This window comes from Lepidochelys kempii, chromosome 21 (genome assembly GCF_965140265.1).
Source record: "Lepidochelys kempii isolate rLepKem1 chromosome 21, rLepKem1.hap2, whole genome shotgun sequence".
NCBI classification, from domain to species: Eukaryota; Metazoa; Chordata; order Testudines; family Cheloniidae; genus Lepidochelys; species Lepidochelys kempii.
Window position 1 is genome coordinate 4978915 of NC_133276.1, and position 18643 is coordinate 4997557.

Here is an 18643-nt window from a genome sequence, read left to right on the forward strand (position 1 = left end):
TGGGGGTGTACACAGTCCCTGGCATGGAGTAGAAAATAGGGGACACAGAGTCTGTAGCATGGGGCGGAGGGGTTGCAACAAGTCCCTGTAATAGAGGGGGATTGGAGGGCGGCATGGGTCGGGGGGGATGGACACAAGGACCCCTGGTGTGTGTGCAGTGAGCTTCAGTCAGCTTGAAGCAAAGAAGTGTGTAGCCCCCTAGTTATTATGGCTTGCAGTATTTCTGCTGCATCCTTTGTCTGTTTTCTGACCCTCTTCATTCCAGCTGAACCATGAACATTTTTGTTGCCTATCGGGTGGACATATTGTAGCAAGGATGGATTTGAACGCATCAGGAAGTTACCTTATAATGACAGTAGTTTGCACTTAACATCTTTCTTGTCCAAGAATCAAAAAGTAATTTATTAAGGTAAGTAAGTATTATCCCTATTTAAAGATGGGGGCAACTAAGGCACCAAGATGTCTTGTATGGCCTTGGATGCATCAGTTTTGAGGTAGTAACAGAACCCAGGTCTTTTGATATGCATTTAACTGCTTTCATTACTAGATACTGCCTCTTAGTATTATGTAGTTAATATTGTAGATCATTGGTGGCAGGTAGGCAAATTAGTTTGGCTAATCTTATTGTCTTAATCTGAGCAATGGATGGGGGCTGTTCAGTGCTGCCTGAGCAGCTTTTAACTGAAGCCCAGTTAATAGAAATGTGTGTGTGTGTGTGTGCTGGTGTTTGCTTTTATCCCTGTAGTTCCCTAGCTGAGAGGCATTCAGCAAAGTTTATTGTCACGTCATTTGTAAAATATGTACTTGTTGCATTTGAAACTATTTGTTTAGCTGGAGGCCAAGCTAAATGACTGTACTAATTAACCTGATGTGAAAGAGGAAGAATTACAGCTGAAGTGCATGAAATAGCCTGTGCATTGCATATCTAGACATGTTTAATACATGAAAACAAACACAAGCCCAATACCCTCCTTTTAGTATTAATCTAAAGTAGAGGTTCCCAAACTTTTCTTATTGCATACCCCCTTCCAGATCGACCAGCTGCCTACATACCTCCTTCCAGATCTACTAGTTGCCTGTGTTCCCTTACCTGTCTGACTACTGATACTTTGTGTTCTTCTTAACACTGCCTGTCTTGAGCCATCTGCCCATATTTCACTGTTGTGTACGAATAGAGTTATAGTGTGATGTATACAATTGAAAAAAAACAACCCTGACTAAGTTCTGAGGTCAGTTAAACTGGATAGTTGCTGGGCAACTGAACCCGCACTGTACGGTGATTGGAGGTGAGGGCTCTGTATGTCAGCGTCTCCATGTATCTGTGTTCTCATTGATACATCTTAAAGTCAATTAACTACCATATTTTATATAGTAAATTCCCACCGAGTTTTAAAGCTTTGTCTGAGTAGTCTATTAGAGAATACAATAAATAAAATAATTAATAAACCCACCATTATACAATTTCTCCATCGTACCTCCCGGAGTATATGTACCACAGTTTGGGAATCTAAAGCATTGGTTCCATGGAGGTAGAGAGCTGGTTGAAATATTCAACTGAGATGTCCAGTGTTTTTAAAGCTATAAAACTAATTAGGTCACCCTTAAGTCATAGAATCATAGAATATCAGGGTTGGAAGGGACCTCAGGAGGTCATCTAGTCCAACCCCCTGCTCAAAGCAGGGCCAGTCCCCAATCTTTACTCCAGATCCCTAAATGGCCCCCTCAAGGATTGAACTCACAACCTTGGGTTTAGCAGGCCAATGATCAAACTACTGAGCTATCCCTTTCCCCAAGTCAATGGGACTGTTAGCCAAGCATCCTTGAGACTATTCTATGTTGTTAGTCTTCTCTCTTAGCTAGGTGCCCCAAAAGACTCCCTTTATCTATTGCATACTGGATATTTCACTTTCTCAGCGCCGTAATTCTTCAGAAGTCCGCACAGTTTAGCGCCGTGGGGAGGACGGGTACCTCGGCCTGTGTCTATGCTACAAGTGCTACAGCAGCGCAGCTGATGCACTACCTACATCAACAAAGGGGGGGGGTGGTTTTGTTGGTCCGGGTAGTTAATCCTCCTCTCTGAGAGGGGATAGCTAAATATAGCTGCATCTACACTGGTGGTTAGAGTGCCCAAACTACTGCATGTGGGGCAAAATTTTTCACAGCCCTGAGTGTTGTAGCTCGGTCAATACAATATTTAAATATGGACCAGGCCTTAGAGTTTGTTGTAGGGCTCCTAACGCATTGTCTTCCAGATGAACCTGTCTCCAGCCCAATGGTTTCATCATTTCAGCTTGATGGTTATTGAAAGCTCTTTCCATCAGGTGGATGCTTGCAGCCCGTATTAAATTATTTGGTGTCCTCCGTCTGTTAGTAGGTAGGTATCCCTGTTACAAAAAACACCAACGTAATGGACAGTCTCAGCACAGGCCAAGGACTGCATGGATTGTGGAGACTGAATTAGCCATTTGTTCCCAGGTTAAAGTACGAGGTGGAGCAGGATGGGGGTTGCCCAGGCTGCGCCTGATTTGTGAGTAAAGTACTCAATCTTAAGTAGTTCTCATCAGCATAAAATAACTTTAGGAGTAAAAAAAGAAAAAATAGAATCACTCACAAGTGTTTTCCTAGTTTGGTGTTAACCTTGCTACCTGGCTCTTCAGTTTAAAAGTTATTTCTTTCTAGAGAAAGTGGTTGCAAGGTAAAAGTGTGAATTCCTAAACAAAGCAGTAGCTTTCACTTCATCTTTCTAGTGGTTTAATACGTTGTCATGACTTATGAACAGTGCATATAATTGTTGTGTTTCATAACCTGTTCTGGGTCTGTCTCAATTGAAGTGAAAAATTATGTAGTACAGCTTAGTTGTTGCAAAACATTTTACATGGTAATGTAATTTACATACATGATAGGAGTCCAGGAAGTCAGCATTGCCCGGTCTGTGTTGACACTTTTCATGACCTTACAAGACCTTGAGTGGAGAGAAGGAATAGGGAGTGGAGAAAGAGACGGTGAGTGGTTGTTTTGTCTTTTAAAGTAAAAAGTGGAGCCCCTTTACGAATAAACACAACTTGCAAAATCAAATAACCATTTTTAGATTGTTTCTTTAAACACCATCTGTTTGAGAAACGCTTATTTTAAATGTAGCCTGCAAGCTTCTTTTTTAACATCATCAGTGCTGATAAAGAGCTTGATACAATATCTCGGTGACAATGGGGACATTTCTTTCTTTTCATACTTATATGTTTAAAGCCAGATAATCTATCTTGCTGGATATATTGCAGGAAAAGTATTGCACTTGAGCTGCCTAAGAGATCCAAGAGCTTAGTACCTTATACTTCTCTCTCTCTCTCTCTCTCTCTCCCTCTCTTCCCCCCCACTTCCTCCTCCAGGCGTTGCCTTAAGACCAGCTCATCAAGTATTCCCTCATCCCTAATAATGCCCAATGTCGTCTTTGCATGTGTTTGCCATGTCGTACTTGGACTGTAAATTAATCTGGGCAGTAAATATATGGGTTTAATTCTGATAGTTGAAGCCTTATATGGCAGCCTGGGATTGACTTTACCCTGCTAATGTGAGTTAAAAGCTAAGTTGCCATGTCTTCACTGCTGTTTTAACCTGAGGTAAGAACATACCTTTTTTTTGTACGTAGACACAGTGTGTGTAGTACAGCACCATTGAATTGCCGCTACCTTAGAAAATGGCATTCTGAATGCTGCACAGCATTGGTAGGATGACAAATTCTGGCCAGGGCATCAAGGCAAAATACCACTCTTATGAAAATTGCCATGGCATCTTCTCGTGTCCATGAGGACCAGACAGCTTCTCTTCTTAAAGGGCTTGTCTACACTTAAAATACTGCAATGGTGCTGCTGTAACACTTTAGTGAAGATGCTACCTACCCCGATGGGAAGACTTCTCCCATTGGTGTTGGTACTCCATCTCCCCCAGAGGCTGTAACTGTGTCAGTGAAGGAAACCCTCCTGCTGTCTACACTGGGAGTAAGGCGGATATAGTTGCGTTGCTCGGGGGTGTAGAAAATCCACACTCCGAAGCGATGTAGTTATACGAATGTAAGTTGCTAGTCTAGACCAAGCCAAACTTTCATATGAAAGACAGCTAATTGAATGGATCTCAATTTATTTACCTAAGAAGGAACATGGACTAAGTTGACTTTGGTAGGATTTGAACTTGTGATTCCAAGGAAATGAGATGTTTAAATCTTAATGCTTGGCCTCCTACATCATATCCTCCAATTTAGGAACCACTGTCCATTAATGTAAATATATTATGCACAATTCTATTTTTATTAATTTATTTTTACACACAGGAAGATTTTTAATTTTTGTTTTGTCTTCAGTTTGTAATTTTCATATGCAAATGTCTCTAGTTGGGTTAAGAATGACCTCAACAGTGCATGCTTATCATTACCTTTGGCTCACTTGACGTGGTTTGGCTTGTGTTGAAGCTCAAGGCTGGAGACTTACAAGGAGGAAGAAGCCAAAACAAATATAAACACTTTTGAGGACTCTCTTTCTCTCCCTGTTCAGGTTATAAAATTGCTGTGTGTCTGATGAGCTTTCCCACTAGCATTAATCTCTGCAAGAGTGAATCAACAGGGGTTTTCTCCTTTCTTTTTTCTTTTTTGGTTGAGGGAAAAGAGGATGATTGAACGAGCTTTTGGTGAATGTAAAAGCAGTATATTCTTTCTTTGGATCAAACGTATTTTCTGACCTGACAGACAATCTGCAAAGAGGAGTTTATAGAAGTCGGAGGCACTTAAATATGATTAGCTGTTAACCTAAAATGTTTCATTAATTTGGATCCTTCACTGGAAAAGTTCGCTGGGCATCCTGTTGCATGTGCTTAACTACAAACACAGGGTTAGGCTTAAAGTTAAGCACATTAATAAATGTTCTGCTGGATTGAGACCTTAGTTTCTAATTCCTTCCCTCCATCATTTTTTCACCTGTAGGACTTAAACTTGATGGATCATCATTTTGTGCTGTAGAACAGAAGCATAAGCTACATATTTAAAAACCAGTAGTTTCTCCCTTTGATTTGAGGAATCACAGAATTGTTCTTTAATGTTGGAAAAAGGAGAAAATTAACAGGAAAAATTACAAACTTTCAATACAGATACAGAGAAAAAACCTTTATTTTCCGAGTGTTGTTGCCATTCATAATGATAAAATTTTAGAATTTGCCAACACTGACTCCAAATTTGCCAAGCATCTGAAAATTCAGTTAACTATACAGAGTATTGCCACATTACTGTTACTCCACTGCTCTGGGTTCTGTGAGGTTTGAATTCTTTCATTTTCATTACATGATCGTTGCTTTGTAAGATCAAAACCATGGGAGGCCGAACCCATTTTTACAAAACTTGACCAACATCTCAGATTTTCCATCCTCAGTTTTAAATGCCTGTAATTTTTCTTAGAGTATTTTTTTAAATGAACACTTCCCCGGACCCCCATACTCAATCTCCCCAACCTTTTTGGGGTCTTACAATGAGGGTGGCTTTTTAATATATTATTATAAATTTGTACTTATGATGAATTATGGAACAGTGTATTGGAGAAGAGTAGAGTGTAATGGGATAAGAAGAACATAAGAATGGCCATACTGGGTCAGATCAATGGTTCATCTAACCCAGTATCCTTTCTCTAACAATTGCCAGTGCCAGATGATTCATAGAGAATAAACAGAACTGGTCAGTTTTGTGTGATCCACCGTCTGTTGTCTAGTCCCAGCTTCTGGCAGTTGAAAGTTTAGGGACACCCAGAGCATGGGTTTGTGTCCTTGATCATCGTGACCATTGATGGACCTATCCTCCATGAATTTACCCAATTCTTTTTTGAACCCAGTTATACTTTTGGCCTTCACAACATCTGCTGGCAATGAGTTCCACAGGTTGACACTGTTTTGTGTGACGAAATACTTCCTCATGTTAATTCTAAATCTGCTGCCTATTAATTTCATCAGGTGACTTCTAGTTCTTGTGCTGTGCGAAGGGGTGAATAACACTTCTTTATTCACTTTGTTCATGCCATTTTGCCACTATCCTTGAAGCACAGCCATCAGTCCCATCAGTCCCACCAGTAATCCAGGATTTGGCCTGTTCTTCTGATGAGTCAGAGGCTCCGCAGAAGTCTCTGGGGCACTGAGGAGAGGTGGCCCCAGACAGAAGGCCTAGAAGGTCAGGGTTCTAACCTCCAACCAGACACAACTGGCCAAGGGCTTGATGGTATTCTGTGCCATAGGTTCCCCCCCACCAGTGGATCCATCTTACTGGCAATATTGGGGACTGTGGGAGTCCTAATCCAGACAACCAGGATCAGTGCATGATTCCTGCTTGCCATCACCCGGCCATACGCAACCAGCTCCATCAGCATATTCGGAGGAGGAAGGAGAGCCGGTTCCAATGGCTCTGGGAACAATCTTGTCATCAAATGAGCTGGTCACTCCTACTCCTACTCCTTCTCTGCCAGAACAACACCAAGAACTCATGCACATGATAGTGGCAGAAATACAAATCTAGCTGGAGGAAATTCAGGATTCTTAGCACAGCTTACTAGACGTTCTTCAGCCCTCTGATCCCAGTCCAGTGGCACTCCCTATCAACGAGGCCATCATAGACCCATTGTGTTTTTGAGGGACATACCCTATATATATATATATATAGGGTATATATATATATACCCTATATATAGAGAGAGAGATATATAGAGCAGCTACTTGGAGCTCTTTGCGGACTTTCACAAGATATGACGCCCTGGTACAGTCATCAGCTGTGGATACGGCTATGGGGACAGCAGTACTGCAGTCAGCTGTCACTTCTGTGTCCCTGCACCCATCGCCTATCTGACTACTGCTTGTTAACTCCCACATGTGGAATTAACGTAGGGACCATCACTCAAAGAAGAAATGGAGGTTACTTACCTCTGACTGGAGGTTCTTCGAAATGTGTGGTCCCTATCTGTATTCCGCTACCCGCTTTCCATCTCCTCTGCTGCAGTTGGGAATGGGAAACTGGAGAGGCCTTGGCCCACACTGCCCTTAGTGCCCTGGGTGAGGAGGGCTAAGGCATGTGTCCCAGACAATGGACACTGCTTACAAGAAATTCCAGATGCAGGCACATGGTGCTCATGTGTATCTCACATGTGGAATACATATAGGGACAACACATCTTGAAGAACCCCAATTACAGGTTTGTAACTCCATATCTCTTTCTTGAGAGGTAACAGCTAATTTAGACCCCATATTTTGTATTTACAGTTGGGATTATTTTTCCAATGTATATTACTTTGCACTTATCAACATTGAATTTCATCTGCCATTTTGTCATCCGGTCGCTCAGTTTAGCGTTGTCCCTTTGTAACTCTTCGCAGTCAGCTTTGGACTTCGCTATCTTGAGTAATTTAGTATTGTTAACAGATTTTACCACTTCACTGTTTACCTCTTTTTCCAGATCATTTATGAATATGTTGAACAGCACTGGTCCCAATAGAGATTCTTGGGGGACCCAGCTATTTACCACTCTCCATTGTGAAAACTGACCATTTATTCCTACCCTTTGTTTCCTATCCTTTAACTGGTTACTGATCCATGAAATGACCTTCCTTCATATCCCATGGCTGCTTAGTTTGCTTAAGAACCTTTGATGAGGGACCTTGTCAAAGGCTTTCTGAAAATCCAAGTACACTATATCAAATGGATCACCCTTGTTCACATGCTTGTTGACTTCCTCAAAGAATTCTAATAGATTGGTGAGGCATGATTTCCCTTTACAAAAGCTGTATTGACTCTTTTCCAACATACTATATTTCTTTTATGTCTGGTAATTTTGTTTTTTTACTATAGTTTCAATCAATTTGCTTGGTACTGAAGTTAGGCTTCCTAGTTTGTAAGGATCACCTCTGGAGCCTGTATTTAAAACAGGTACCATATTAGCTATCCTCCGGGTACAGAGGCTGATTTAAGAGAGAGGTTATATACCACAGTTAGTAGTTCTGCAATTTCATATGTGAGTTCTTTCAGAACTCTTAGGTGAATACCATCTGGTCCTGGTGACTCATTAGTGTTAAATTTATCGATGTGTTGCAGACCATTTCTGTTGATACCTCAATCTGGGATAGTTTCTCAGATTTGTAATCTAAAAAGAATGGTTTGGGTTGGGGGATCACCCCTACATCCTCTGCTATGAAGACCACTGCAAAGAAATCATTTAGCTTCTTCACAACCGCTCTGTATTCCTTGAGTGCTGCTTTTTGTACCTTGATCATCCCATGGCCCCATTGACTGTTTGCCAGGTTCCCTGCTTCTGATGTACTTAATTTGTTTTCTGTTAGTTTTTGTGTCCATATCTAATTTCTCTTCACATTCTTTCTTGGCCTGCCTTATTATTCTTTTTACACTTAACTTGTCAGAGTTTTATGCTTCTTTCTGTTTTCCTCACTAGGATTCGACTTCCAATGTTTTTAAAATGCCTCTTTGCTTCTACCTGCATCTTTTACTGTGCTGATTAGCCATGGTGGCATTTTTTGGTCTCTTACTGTTTTTTTTTTTTAATTTGGGGTATACATTTAGTTTGAGCCTCTATTGTGATGTTTTTAAATACTCTCCCTGCAGTTTGCAGGCATTTCACCCAGGTGACTGTTCCTTTTAATTTCCTTTTAACTGGCTTTCACATTTTTGTATAGTTCCCCTTTTTGAAGTTAAATGCTCCTGTGATGGGTTTCTTTGGCATTTTTTCCCCTACAGGGATATTAAATTGATTTACATTATGGTTGCTATATTCACCTCTTGGACCAGATCTTGCATTCCCAGTAGGACTAAATCAGGAGTGGCTGCTCCCCTTCTGGGTTCCAGGACAAGCTGCTCTAAAAAACCATCATTTAATATGTCTAGAAATTTTATCTCTGCATCCCTTCCTGAAGTGATATGTACCCAGTCAATATGGGGATAGTTAAAATCCCCCATTTTTATTGCGTTTTCTGCCTTTGTAGCCTCTTTGATCTCTCTGAGCTTTTCACAGTTACTGTCACCATCCTGGTCAGGTGGTCAGCAGTATATTTCAACTGCTATACTTGTATCGTTCAGGTGTACATTTCTGTCCATAGAGAGTGTCTGGTTTGATTCATTTAAAATTTTTACTTTATTTGACACTATGCTTTCTTTCACATTTCGTGCCACTCCTTCACTAGTCTGACCTAGTCTGTTATTCCTATGTATAATGTATTTTTGTATATTTGTTCTTAATTTCGGCATCCCATCACCTAATTCCCATTGGGCACCCAGTTACATTAACTTTCTATGGGAGTCGCATGCCAATGCCCTTAAGAGTTTTTGAAAATCCCATTCTGGGTGATTGACAGAAATAAAACGGAGACAAAAGAATCAAAGGCAATACAGTCAGATAAAAACCAGTGCCAGAATTAAAATCTGTCTTTTCCAGATCTGTCTTTCAGCTTGCTATGAAAATTAGGTTAGGAATTTATTTTCTTTGCATGAAGGACCAGGCCTGCACATGTTATTACTGACTTCCATTGAAACAATACAGATAATCAGTTAGAAAAGGATTAAGTAAAAGTGAAAGCAGGTGCAGAAGGCAGGCATAGACATGGGGTAAATACCTGACAAGAATGAGTGATCCATTGTAGCTATGGGACACCTTTTACCACAGGAAAGGAGATTATATATGCTTTCCTTTGTGGGTGACCCTGACGCCTGACTCATGGTTTGACCTCTGGCCTGTCCCAGACTCTGACCCTCTGGGACCCAACTCAGCCTAACTCCTGCTCTGACCACTAGATCTGACCACCCATGACCCAGTTCTAACAGCTCACTTCTGCATCTACTCTGCTACAAAATACCACACTCTCTCCTAGAAACCAGGATTCGGGGGGGGCATGTTTCCAGCCCCTTACAGAATTGGACATGTAACTGGCTGGGTTCTCTCAAATCCAAGAGCTCCAGCTGCCCAAAACATCAGCCGTTTTGTGTCTCTCTTAAAATCAGCCTGCAGGTTTGGCTTCTCATTTGGGCAATCCAAATGGCTTGTTGTGACACATCTGTATTCAAGAGCTTGCTGGACAGAACTGCCTTTTCAGGGCAGTTTTCCCACAAGTGCATATTTCTATGTGGTAGGTGGCTGGTATACACAGGAACAAACAACTGCTTTGAGTCAACTTCCTTATCTGTTAGAGTTCCGATTCCATTGAAGTCAGTGGGAGCTTTGGGTGTGTAAGGAGAGTCAATCTGAACCCATGATTAACTCTGTGACAGATCATTCTTCTTACAGTCTGTCTGATATGTAATATATATATGTATTGCTTTTATTTTATCACAAAGTGTGCAGATGGATTTATGCACTTTTAAATAGCATATTCTCTAATTTGAAGAAAATAAAAGGAACCCCCATCATTTTACATGTAAATCTGGGGCTAATCTGTTGTTTTTGATCTGCAGCCAACTATCCTGTTACATACTGGGTAATATTCCCATCAACTGCATGCTATATATTACGAGCATCAACCATGTACAGTACACTTTTCAACTAAATTTTAAACTTTAAAGTTCAAAAAATAAAATAAAATAAAAATTACAAAACAATGAATGTCTTACCTACCGTATTCTCTAGCCTGATCAGACTTTTAGAAAAGGTGAAAATAGTCAACATTTCTGCTATGTTGCTCTCCTTTTAAAAAAAAGAAAGGTAAAGGTTTGTTTGCAAAGCAATACATTGAATCTGACTTGTGTTTAAGAATTGAATTCGTTCCACAACAAGGAATACTGTTGTAAAACTTGTGGAAGTGGGAGAGAGGAGAGAATGCATATCTGCCGAATGGAAAGGAACTCTGGGTAAACTCTGCTGATCTTTGCTTTAATAACTGAACCTTTAACTTGAAGAAAACATGGGTAAAAACCCCATTGGTTTCAGTGTGTTACAAAAAAGGAGAGTGAGAAACATCAGTGTGTCCTTCTGTTGCTCTGGAGTTTTTCACAAACAGTGGTTGAACAGTAAAAAAAATTGTATTTTATTTTTGTTTAAGATTCAGCAGAGAGGTAATGTTTTGTTTTCTGTTTTTAAAGCGAAGTAAATGTCAGAGACTCAGCTTTTTTTTTTTTTCATTTCAATAGCGTTCAAGTCCTTTTATCAAGAAACCTCTGCAAGAATTAAAGACTGTGATTAGATTAAATAGGAAGTTACTATGCTGGTATTGCAACAAATTTCTTTTGTTTTTGTTTTCAAAAATATCAGACGAATTTAAAGCAATACCTTGGTTTAATTGCTGAGATTTTTACATGTCAGAACCAAACTGCTACTATTTGGAATAAGAAAAACCGTGAAAGGGTTTTTCAAGTCAAGTCTCTGGGGACAATTTAATAAACTGAAAAAGGAGTATTAATTGAAAGACGTGATAATTATCTGAAAGTAATGCAAATTGTGTGTAATGTACAGTAGAAACTCACTAATTGTGAGGCCTGTTGTGGATCATTGAATTTTGTGAATTAGCTAATAAGTGAATTTTATATAAAAAGAAAATCAAACATTCTATATTCACAGAATTTATATTTTCCTTCATTTGTTTTGACAAGTATGGGTTTGAGGTTTTTAAAAAAAGTTGTCTGTATATCATGAATTTAGTTACAAATAAATTGTAGTACCTCATGGTCTATTATATTGTGTATATATATATTTTTTGGTTCTTGAAGAAATATAGTACTCGTAGCCATTTATCTTCAAAGGTGCTGTTCCTTGCAATATAAAATAGTCAATCAATTCTAAAGGTAGATGTTCTTAAAGGCAATCCATGTTCCCTCTGTAGAGGTAGCGATTGAGTGTTTTGATTTTAATTCTTTATAAGAATTTTTAGCACAAATGAATATGTACTTTGCTGTAATTTGTAAAAGCAGAAGTGTTAGTAAGATGAGCCCTTATTAAAGATCTACTCTAACTCCCTACTGAAGGCCATGTGCCTCTTCCCTTTGATTTCAGTGCGTGTGTGACTGGGCCTGTAAAATGCTATATTTACTTCTCAGTAAATGTTCAATAGCAGAGTGAGACTATTGGACAAAATTTTCAAATGTGGTTAAAAGTTTGGTTTAGTTAGGTTCCTCAGTGGCTTAGGCTTCTAAGTCACTTATGCATAAGGCTGCGATTTAGTCCCGGAATCCAGTGCCGGCTGGGAGCTGCAGGGTTCCCTGCCGCCTGTGGAGGCAGGGAACTGCAGGCAGCAGGTGGACCCCTATAGCTCCTGGGCAGCAACGGGGACCCCCACAGCTACTGGCCACAACGGGCTGCAGAGGGAACCCCTGCTGCTCAGAGCCACCAGCGAAGGGGGATCCTAGAGCTCCGACCCCCCACGGATATTTTTAGTAAAAGTCAGGGACGGGTCATGGGCTTCTGTGAATTTTTATTATTGCCCTTGACCTGTCCATGACTTTTACTAAAAATATCTGTGACAAAATCTTAGCCTTACTTATGCACTTTGAAAATTAAACACACAAATTAGCGGCCTGATTTTCAGAGGCACTAATGTAGTCAAATTGAAGTCAATGGGCTCTGTGGGTGTTCAGTACCTCTGAAAATCTGGCAATTAATATTGGTGCCTAAATATGGAGTCATAAGGCCTGGATTTTCACAAGTATCTAGTGATTCTAGGTGCCTAAATTTTGGTGCCCAAGGGAGATGCTGTACATTCAGTTCTAAATGTTAAAATTACTGGTTTTACGGCACTTCCTGCAGTGATCATTGTGCTTTTTTTTTTTTTTTTTTAATCCACAGATGATGGTTACTGTACTGCATGATGCTAGCCACAACTGTGGATTCTGGAAGAGGAGGGTGACGAGCAGAGGTAATTTCCAGGGAAGGAAAGGAAGAAAAACAATCTGCAGAGAAAGATACGACGCAATCCTGTGGCTGGAGGTTGAAGCTAGACTGGAAATTCCGAATGGAAATAAGGTGTACATTTTTAACAGTGAGAATAGTTAACCATTGGAACCACTTACTAAGGGTTGTGGTGGATTCTTCATCACTGGCCATTTTTAAAATTAAGGTGGGATGTTTTTCTAAAAGATGCTCTAGGAATTATTTTGAGGAAGTTCTATGGTCAGTGTTATACTGGAGGGCAGAATAGATGATTACACTGATCCCTTCTGGTCTTGGAATCTATGAATGGACAGAAAAAGTTTCAACTCCACCCAATAATTTTCTTGATTAGGGGGAAAACAAAAAAGTGCATGACTAAAAATGTTTGTATTCAGGGAATTGTGTCAAACTGACTCTGATAGCCATCTTTAGTATGAGCCAAGGTAGAACCAAGCTCAGGAATAATAGTCCTAAATTATTTATACTATCTTGCCTGGTCCTGATTTTGGAGGGACAGGCTTATAATTACCCAGGTTCGCTTTGCTAATCCTTTTTAAATAATGGCACAGCATTAGCTACTTCCAGTCTTCTAAAACTTCTCCTGTGTTCAAAAACTTATTGAAAATCAGTATTAATGGTCCAGTGAGCCTCTCAGCCAGCTCTTTAAAAACTCTCGGATGCAAGTTATCTTGAACTGCTGATTCAAAAATGTCTAACTTTAGTAGTTGCTACTTATCATCCTTATATGATACTAATGGAATGGAAAGAGTGTCATCATATGAGACTGTTATGGTTTTTCCCCCCCTAAATACAGAACAGAAATATTTATTGAACACTTATGCTTTTCCTGCCTTATTATTGACAATTCTATCATTTCCATCTAGTAATGGACCAGTACCTTTGTTAGAATTTAAAAGTATATTAGGAACAAAAAAGAATCCTATCTTATTGTCCTTACATCTGCTGGTAATAGACTACTCCTGGGGGAATTCAGCACCAAAAAATTTTAAAAATTCTGCACAGAATATTTTAAAATTGCGCAGATTTTATTTGTCAAAATAACACCACAGAATCATACCAGTTTCAATTATTTTGGTAATTTATTTCAAAATACCTCTGTTTCTCTGCCCCCCTCCCCCACAGAAGCCTGCCAGGGGGCCAGACATCCACAACCCCTCCCGCCAGAGCCCAGCTGTGGGGACATCTACAACCACCCCCCCGGCCAATACACCCAAACTCCCTCCCCCCAGAGGCCAGATGTGGGGCCCCCCTTGTCCAGGTACCCACACCCCCACCCCACAGAGCCCAGTCACAGGGCCACCCCTAGCCCAGACACCTGCCCCCATACCCTTCAGAGCCCAGGGATCCAGAGGGAGAAATAGCCTGATGCTTGGTCCCAGGCTTGTGTAGAGTTTCCTGTGCGCTGCCATCTCCTTCTCTCAGAGCGCGAGGGGAACTGTGGCCGCCGGGTACTCTCAGCTCCTCTTCCCCCTCCTCCTGGCAGTGTCTTCTATGTGTGAGCTGGGCTCTGCCAGGTCCAGTGGCCCGTAGTGGTGGCGAGCAGCACTGCAGCCCATTTCTGTGCAAAAGCCAAGGGGAAAGCTGGTTCTGAGAGATTTCCTGTTTGCAGGTGACGCAGCCTTGGTTGCCCACAGTGAATCTTCCCTGAAAAATCTCTTCGGTAGATTTTCTGTGTTATGCAAGAGCTTCAGCTTAACCATTAGTTTCAAGAAGACTGATCAGTGACGATGAGATGGTCGAGTTCTGGATCCTGACACAGGGAAGAAAGGAGAGCAGCAGAATACGGACCCTGGACTTCAGAAAAGCAGATTTTTGACTCCCTCAGGGAACTGATGGGCAGGATCCCCCGGGAGAATAACATGAGGGGGGAAAGGAGTCCAGGAGAGCTGGCTGTCTTTTAAAGAATCCTTATTGAGGTTACAGGGACAAACCATCCCGATGTGTTGAAAGAATAGTAAATATGGCAGGTGACCAGCTTGGCTTAACAGTGAAATCCTTGCTGATCTTAAACACAAAAAAGAAGCTTACAAAAAGTGGAAGATTGGACAAATGACCAGGGAAGAGTATAAAAATATTGGTTGGGCATGCAGGAGTGAAATCCAGAAGGCCAAATCACACCTGGAGGTGCAGCTAGCAAGAGATGTTAAGAGTAACAAGAAGGGTTTCTTCAGGTATGTTAGCAACAAGAAGAAAGTCAAGGAAAGTGTGGGCCCCTTACTGAATGAGGGAGGCAACCTAGTGACAGAGGATGTGGAAAAAGCTAATAATGTACTCAATGCTTTTTTTGCCTCTGTCGTCACCAACAAAGTCAGCTCCCAGACTGCTGCATTGGGCAGCACAGCATGGGGAGGAGGTGACCAGCCCTCTGTGAAGAAAGAAGTGGTTCGGGACTATTTAGAAAAGCTGGACGAGTACAAGTCCATGGGGCCAGATGCGCTGCATCAGAGAGTGCTAAAGGAGTTGGCGGATGTGATTGCAGAGCCATTGGCCATGATCTTTGAAAACTCATGGCGATCGGGGGAGGTCCCAGACGACTGGAAAAAGGCTAATGTAGTGCCCATCTTTAAAAAAGGGAAGGAGGAGGATCCTGGGAACTACAGGCCAGTCAGCCTCACCTCAGTCCCTGGAAAAATCATGGAGCAGGTCCTCAAGGAATCAATTCTGAAGCACTTAGAGGAGAGGAAAGTGATCAGGAACAGTCAGCATGGATTCACCAAGGGCAAGTCGTGCCTGACTAATCTAATTGCCTTCTATGACGAGATAACTGGCTCTGTGGATGAGGGGAAAGCGGTGGACGTGTTGTTCCTTGACTTTAGCAAAGCTTTTGACACGGTCTCCCACAGTATTCTTGCCAGTAAGTTAAAGAAGTATGGGCTGGATGAATGGACTACAAGGTGGATAGAAAGCTGGCTAGATTGTCGGGCTCAACGGGTAGCGATCAATGGCTCCATGTCTAGTTGGCAGCCGGTATCAAGTGGAGTGCCCCAAGGGTCAGTCCGGGGCTGGTTTTGTTCAATGATCTGGAGGATGGTGTGTCTTGCACCCTCAGCAAGTTTGCAGATGACACTAAACTGGGAGGAAAGGTAGATACGCTGGAGGGTAGGGATAGGATACAGAGGGCCCTAGACCAATTAGAGGATTGGGCCAAAAGAAATCTGATGAGGTTCAACAAAGACAAGTACAGAGTCCTGCACTTAGGATGGAAGAATCCCTTGCACCACTACAGACTAGGGACCGAATGGCTCGGCAGCAGTTCTGCAGAAAAGGACCTAGGGGTTACAGTGGACGAGAAGCTGGATATGAGTCAGCAGTGTGCCCTTGTTGCCAAGAAGGCCAATGGCATTTTGGGATGTATAAGTAGGGGCATTGCCAGCAGATCGAGGGATGTGATCGTTCCCCTCTATTCGACATTGGTGAGGCCTCATCTGGAGTACTGTGTCCAGTTTTGGGCCCGACGCTACAAGAAGGATGTGGAAAAATTGGAAAGCGTCCAGCAGAGGGCAACAAAAATGATTAGGGGACTGGAACACATGACTTAGGAGGAGAGGCTGGGGGAACTGGGATTGTTTAGTCTGCGGAAGAGAAGAATGAGGGAGGATTTGACAGCTGCTTTCAACTGCCTGAAAGGGGGTTCCAAAGAGGATGGATCTAGACTGTTCTCAGTGGTAGCGGATGACAGAACGAGGAGCAGTGGTCTCAAGTTGCAGTGGGGGAGGTTTAGGTTGGATATTAGGAAAATCTTTTTCACTAGGAGGGTGGTGAAACACTGGAATGCGTTACCTAGGGAGGTGGTGAAATCTCCTTCCTTAGAAGTTTTTAAGGTCAGGCTTGACAAAGCCCTGGCAGGGATGATTTAGTTGGGGATTGGTCCTGCTTTGAGCAGGGGGTTGGACTAGATGACCTCCTGAGGTCCCTTGCAACCCTGATATTCTATGACTCTGTGATCGTATACCGAAGGGTGGAAGAACCAATGCCTGACATAACTCTGGAGGGTAAATCTCATGGCATCGTAAACAGCTTTTGCTACGATTGGCAGGAATCTTGACCCTCAGACTGAACCAACAGGATTGGAAAAGCAGCTAAGAATTTTGGGGTATTCGAGAAATGTGCATGGAATAACAGCAAACGGTTGACTGAGGTGAAAATCTACGAGACTCGTATGCTGTCAGAAATGTGGGCTACATGTGGTAGGCACAACAGGAGACTGAATAGCTTCCACATGAGATGCCTACACAAGATCCTGGAAATTAAGTAGGAAGACAAAATACCAAACGCAGAGGTGCTGGAGTGTGCAGGACTGACACATTTACAGACCACTATCAAGAAGAGGAGGTTGAAATGGCTCGGTCATGTTGGAAGAATGGGAGGAGACCATATCCCCAAGAATATTTTGTAAAGCAAGTTTTGAGATGGCTCGAGAAAATGGTCGCTTTTTATGGTGGTACCACAATGTGTGCAATAATAATATGAAGTCGTTCAACATCAATGTAGAAGGCTGGGAGAAGTGAGCAGAATCCTGTCCAATCTGGAGGGACTATCCAGCAATGGGTGCAGCTCATCATGAAGCGGCTTTGACCCAGAGGATGAAAGCAAAGTGAGAAAGAAGGAAGTGTGCTGTAATCTTGGACTCCAACTCAGACAACCTATGGATCTGAAATTTATAACAAGCTGTGTCACTTTCGCATTGGACTTGGCAGGCACATGACTAGACCTCTTACGTGTACACCATGATCCAGTGGATCAACGGTTGCCTATGGTAGAACACTGTTCAGATCCATCCACACTGACCTATCAAATGCTACAATAAATCCTTTTAGTTGGAAGGGTCTTCAGTTTAAACAGTTACAAACCTGGTTTAAAGATAGGAGCCTACCCACACTGGGCTAATGATCCTTACATGCTGTTTTGCTTTTTTCAGTTTCCAGGTTAAGCAGGGGCTCAGTAATAGAAGAGTCTTTAATGCTGTCCTATTGGTGAACCTACATTTTGAGACAGTGACCATTTTAGCAAAATAAATAAATAAATAAATAAAATTATAACTAAATGGAAGACACCATCTTAACTAAAAAAAATTAAGGACAAAGAGTGATTAGTACTAGGATACTTTCAGTGCTCTAAAATGAAACAATAATCCTGTAACAACATTTTTTTTTTTTAGATACTTTAAAGAAGGCTGTTTTTCTGTCTTAGATGGTGGCCATGCAAAGAGATGTCTTCTTCTGGAAGCTGGTTTCACATGGTGGCTTAGATTTTCCCATCTTTGTATCTAGCACCATTTGAAATCAGTGTTCTAGGAGTAAGAATTACAACATGGGAAAAGAAGATCCAAGAAGCAGCTTGCTAACTTCATCAAATGGGTCAACTCTTCAGGTTAGTTTTAGACTGAGTGGCAAGTTTTGAAGCATCCCTTGTGTGTCAGTTTAGTTAGCTATTGGATTTTTAACAGTCACATTTAGGGTTGTTGCAAGGAAGAACTTCTCTGGAATGTATTTTTACCCAAGTAAGGATGAGCATAATGGGTGGGATCCACAAAGGTACTTACTGATTTCAATAGGAGTTAAGTGCTTTAGTTACCTTTGTGGATCCTCATCCTTCAAAGTGTCCACAGTGAAAACACTTATCAGGTTGTGTGAAGACTGATTAGTACTGTATCTAGATAAGCAATATGGGAAGCTTAAGTGACTGGTATGATGGTTAATTTCATATATCCATTAGTGCCGTAATAAATCATGGTATTTTAGCACCTGCTTTTCA

At 41.5% G+C, this 18643-nt stretch overlaps 1 long non-coding RNA gene across 10 annotated transcripts in view; it reads left to right on the top strand.

Moving 5' to 3' along the window:
* The window catches only part of LOC140901512 (uncharacterized), a 62580-nt gene that overhangs the window by 17881 nt on the left and 26056 nt on the right, over window positions 1-18643 (top strand). For 5 of the 10 annotated variants that reach the window (XR_012155872.1, XR_012155873.1, XR_012155877.1 and 2 more), the window contains 3 exons: window positions 266-409; window positions 2253-3614; window positions 12785-15516. This is a non-coding gene — a long non-coding RNA (uncharacterized lncRNA). Of the gene's footprint in view, window positions 1-265; window positions 410-2252; window positions 3615-12784; window positions 15517-18643 lie in introns of those variants that run through there. The other 5 variants (XR_012155880.1, XR_012155875.1, XR_012155879.1 and 2 more) reach the window with 5 other exon arrangements.